Source organism: Sceloporus undulatus, chromosome 4 (genome assembly GCF_019175285.1).
Source record: "Sceloporus undulatus isolate JIND9_A2432 ecotype Alabama chromosome 4, SceUnd_v1.1, whole genome shotgun sequence".
NCBI lineage: Eukaryota > Metazoa > Chordata > Lepidosauria > Squamata > Phrynosomatidae > Sceloporus > Sceloporus undulatus.
This window is the reverse complement of record NC_056525.1, coordinates 3,509,063-3,514,379: the sequence shown is the minus strand read 5'-3', so window position 1 is coordinate 3,514,379 and position 5,317 is coordinate 3,509,063. Positions and strand designations below refer to the sequence as shown.

The 5,317-nt window shown below is 46.5% G+C and overlaps 1 protein-coding gene across 2 annotated transcripts in view; it reads left to right on the top strand.

Annotated features, from left to right (window-relative positions):
* The first annotated feature begins 788 nt into the window (after positions 1–788).
* HCK (HCK proto-oncogene, Src family tyrosine kinase) overlaps positions 789–5,317 on the top strand; it is a 100,818-nt gene continuing 96,289 nt past the window's right edge. For both annotated transcript variants that reach the window (XM_042463127.1, XM_042463124.1), the window contains exon 1: positions 789–1,108. The gene's annotated coding sequence lies outside the window, so the exon portion shown is untranslated. The remainder of the gene's footprint in view (positions 1,109–5,317) is intronic.

Genomic DNA, 5,317 nt, shown 5'->3' with positions numbered 1-5,317 from the left:
CGACTAGGAAGAACTTCCTGACAAGAGGGCTGTTCGACAATGGAATGCACTCCTTCGGCTCGGAGTGGTGAGTAGAGTCTCCTTCCTTGGAGGTCTTTAAGACAGAGGCGGGATGGCCATCTGTCAGGGATGGCTTGGATTTGGATTTCCTGCATGGGCAGAAGGGGTTGGACTGGATGGCCCTTGGGTCTCTTCAACTCTATGATTCTATGATTCTATGATTCTATGTTCATGGTTCTAAGTCCAAAATCCTTAAAGACCAGTCCACATTTTACTAGTTTGTTTGGAAGAATGTTCGGGGACTTTGTCAAAGGCCTCTGGCATAAAGATATGCTATAGCTACAACATTCCCGATCTCCCACAGCGACGTGGCCAGGATTTTTTGGAAGGGGGGGACCGAAGTGCCACCCATTATAATGGGGCTTGGGTGCGGCGGCGCATCAGCACACACCATTCATTTTCTAATGGAAGGGGGGGTCCGGACCCCAAGAACACCCCCCCCCTTGGCTCGTCCCTGTCCTCCCAAGCGGGAGCCCCCCCTTGGCTACGTCCCTGTCTCTCAAGCTGGAGTCTCCAGAGTGGGGCTCCAACAGCACCTCACTCTAAAATCCCCCAAGAAAAGCCGGAGGCCAGGAGGGAGGGAGGGAGGTGCCCTCCTGCCTGCTGCCTCCAAGGGGCAGCCCCAGCAGGTGTGGCTGGACCGCTCCAGGTCCGCTTCTCTCCGCACTAGGGCTCCTCCTCCTCCATCCATCCCCAGCCAGAAAGCCAGTCCAGCTGCGAAGCTCAGCTGGGAGGAAGAGCGCTGGGTTCGCAAGAGAGCTGCCCTCTTTCGCAAGGGCTGCGCTTGGATCCTGCGCAGGAACCCTCCTCCAGGGCTAAGCAAGGCTTTCTCTCTGGTGGGATGCCAAGGCAGCAGCGCAGGAAGAAGTCGGGCTGGTGGCACTGACCCTGGCAGAGGAGGCACACCAGGCAGGGTCTGGAAAGGATCGCCACTCCAGCCCCGAAGGGAGGCAGGCAAGCAGTCTCCAGCTCTCCGGAGGGCTGAGAGGGGCTGCTGGGGGAAGGAAAAGACCGGAAAATATATGGAACCTTTTTTGTTTCGCTAGAGGTGAGCCCAGAGTGCGATGCTGCAGCTAACAAAGCCAATATGATCCTAGTTTAGCCTCTCTCTCTCTCTCTCTCTCTCTCTTTCTCGACTGAGACCAGGTTTCTGCCTTGGGCTGTGCAAAGCTGTAGGTCTGGTGGTGGGGAGAACCCACAAAGTCTCGTTTCCCTCCTTCTCTCCCTGGCCCCTCTCCCTGTCCTCCTTTTTCAGGACATGCCCTACTTCTGCCCAGGAGGGATTTCAAAACAGAGAAAAACTGCTCCGAGGAAGAAAAGAAAAATAATAACCTTTCTGTTTTGTTGATTGTGAGCCCAGAGTGTGATGCTGCAGCTAAAAAAGCCAATATGATCCTTTGTTTGTTATTGTGTGCATCTGCATCCACACTGCAGAAGCAACCCGGTTTGATAGCCAGGGCTCAGGGCGCTAGCGCCACAGCAAACCATAGGGGTCCAAAACACACTGCAGAAATAATCCAGTTTAAGACTGCGTTAACTGCCCTGGCTCAATGGGCAATTGGGAATTGTAGTTTGTTGTGGCACCAGAGCTCTTTGACACAGAAGGGCAAATGATTCACAAAACTACAAATCCCAGAATTCCACAGCACTGAGCCATGGCAGTTAAAGTGGTGTCAAACTGGATTATTTCTGCAGTGCAGATGCACCCCAGTCACTACAGAAAAAATCCAGTTTGCGATGGCTTTAATTGCCCCTGGCTCAGAGATAGGGAATCCTGGGAATTGTAGTTTGTAGTGGCACCAGAGATCTCTGAAAGATTATTATTATTATTATTATTATTATTACTATTATTGTTATTTATAGCCTGCTTTCCTCTTTAAGATTGGGTCCCAAAGCGGCTTACAGTCTAAAAAAGGAATAAAATTAAAAATCTACAAAATTGACAATTAAAATGGTATTAAAATATTACAATATTAAAACAATCATTCATTTAAATATAGAATACAATTTTAAGGCTAAATATCTCACAAAACTAGAGTTCCCAGAAGTCCCTAGCATTGAGCCAGGGCAGTTAAAGCGGTCTCAAACTGGATTAATTCTGCAGTGTTTGGACCCCCGTCTTCAAGTTGTTTCTGATTTATGATGACACTAAGGTGAACCTGTCATGGATTTTTCTTGGCAAGATTCATTGCCTCTGAGGCTGAGAGAGTGTGACTAGCTCAAGGTCACCCAGTGGGTTTCATGGCCGAGCTGGCAATTGAACCAACGCTCAAACCATGCTGGCTCTCTAATATGGCTCTCTAATATGATCCTGGGCTGCATCAATAGAAGTGCAGGATCTAGACTGAGGACTAGTTTTAGCCCTGGACTGTGCAGCTGTAGGTCTGATGAGAGTCCACTTGAGCATGTGCAGAGTCTCCCTTCCTCTAGTGGCTCATCTCATCTAAGCGCTGTGCTTCCAAGCCCAAGAGTCCTAGTGTCACAGGATTGGAAGAGTTACCCCAAACGTCATCCAGACCAACCTCCTCCAGGGCAAGAATCCACAGCTAAAGTGCCCCTTAGGGAACTTCATACAGTGGGTCCTTGATATCCTCTGGGTTTTGGTTTCAGGACCCCCTGTGGACACCAAAATCCATAGATGCTCAAGTCCCATTATATACAATGGGGTGTTATTATTGTTTTTGTTGTTGTTGTGATGATGATGATGATGATGATGATGATGATGATGAATATTATTATTACAGTGGGCCGTTGGTATCCACTGAGGTTTGGTTCCAGGACCCCCTATGGATACCAAAATCCATAGATGCTCAAGCCCCATTATATACAATGGCACAGTGAAATTGTGTCCCTTATATAAAATGGCAAAAATGAGGGTTGCTTTTTGGAATTTATATAATTTTTAAAAAATATTTTCAAGCTGTGGATGGTTGAATCCATGGATAACAAACCTGTGGATAAGGAAGGCTGACTGTGGCCTGTTACAGACTGCCAAAATAAGGCTGCTTCGGGTCTCTTTGGAGGTATGCTGTTTAAATGATGCATGCATCCTAAGAATCCGGAAGCTGCACCAAAGCTGCACTCCAGTGCTTAGGAATGGAGTGTGGCTTTGGCGTGACCTCCGGACTCTTAGGACCCATAAATCATTTAAATAGAATACCTCCAAAGAGACCCGAACCAGCTTTATTTTGGCAGTCTGTAACAGGCCTGTATAACATTTACATACGGTATGTAGAAATATACAAGCTGCACAGTGGCAAATTTGGCAAGCACCCAAACCTCGCAGCCCCAGCCTACACAACAGCATCACTTCCCCGCAAAACACCCAGATGTCAGCAGAGGTCTGCTTCCGGCTTCATCTTCCGGGTCGTTTTCAGCTGATTTGGGGGAAGTCCAGGGATTTTGGGAATTCAAAAACTTCAACAACAAAAAAAGCCTGCAAGGCTGTATACAGAACTTACTCCACCCTGTTCTAAGGGCAAGACTTTTGGTTGCTTTTAAATTACATACCCCCCCCCCCAATTGTGCATTTGGGGGGTAATGCTTGCAGAGCTCTTGCAAGGAGCTGTGTGAGAAAAAGTGATGAACGATGTAGAACAGGCTTCCCCAACCTGGTGTTTGTCACCTGGGGCCTCATTCCCACTTACAGATAAATTGGTGTGTGATCCGAATCGATGGATCGATTCGACAGCGGAGCATGGTTCCCACTACATTTGCCCCAATCGCATTTTTCCCTTCTAAAATAATCCACTTGTGGTTCACATCCATGCACAAATCGATTCAAAATGGACCCGCTCCAGCCGGCCGAAGAGCAAATTTAAATCAGTTCAGATCCACATCTGGTTTACAATCACACGGAATCAATTTATCAAAAAAGATGCAGAAAACATCAGTCAAAAAGCCTCAAGTTAAATGAATCTAGCGCATGGTCCCCCTCTTGGAATTGCTAGTGATTCAGTTTAAGTGGGAACCAGAGTCGTTTGAAACTGTTCAAACCGATTTGCGATCTGGTTTAAAAGGTAGTGGGAATCAGGCTCTGGACTACAACTCCCAGCATCCCAACACATCCGGAGGGCAACTGGTTAGGGAAGTCTGCTCTAAAGTTCCATAGATATGTGATGCCATACCTTCCAACTTTCCTGATTTGTCAGAAATAGTTTTGATTAATCCTCTGTCATCCCACTATTTTGGCTGTTTTAAAATGTCCTGGTTTCCCTCTCCTCCTCCCACTATCCCCCTTTGTCCTCAGCTTAATTCAATTGCTGCACGCTGAATCCAAAGTGCAGAAACAGTTTGCACTCTGTTAACTCAGCAAGGAGGAGAGGGCAGAGTCTTCCCCTTCCAGTAGGCTCTGCAAATGCAAGCTGCTGCAGCCTCTCCTAGCTCATATCCTCTTCCTAGTCAGTAATTTTTGTCATCTTGATAATGCTTTGATTTTGCTTGGCCATACATGTCCCAGTTTTCATCTGCAAACAATTGAAGGTTATGTGATTCTATAAACCGAAAAAATGGAAATTAACCCACAAATGTATGACCAGTGCTGCTGTTGTAGATGTGTGTACATTTGGGTTGAGAGGTAATACCAAACTCACACACATACAATGGCTGGAATGCTGTTGGTGTCTTATGCAAGCACTTACAGAAGCTGCTGGACATTTATCTCCAGTGCAGAATGTCTGCATTCAGTTCTAAGTTGTGGAGCCAAAGGAGTGCCCATGATTCCCTTGTACATAAATGCACTCAGTTGTACATTGCATTGTGCATTCAGTTATGCAACGATGCCATTCAACACAATGGCCGTGTAGCAGAATCAGTATGTAACTCCGCACACAGAGATTGGCACTACACAACTACGATGTGGGATCTTAGCCACTGATGTAACAATGGTGGTGCTTTTTCTAATGGTTCACCATTTTTTAAATCTAGGACTGCAATAAAGACTAACAGGGAGAAATGTAAAGTATCAAATGCACTTAGGCAGAAAAACTGAAAAGCTCATATATAGGATGGGTAACACCTGGCTTGACAGTAGTGCATACAAATGGTATCTGAGAGTCTTAGTAGACCACAAGCTGAACATGACTCAGTAGTGCATACAGCAGCTGAGAAAGCCAATATGATTCTGAGCTGCATCAATAGTAGTATAGTGTCTAGATCAAGGGAAGTAATAATGCCCCTCTATTCTGCTCTGGTCAGGCCCCACCTGGAATATTGTGTCCAGTTCTGGGCACCACAATTCAAAAAGGATGTTGAGAAA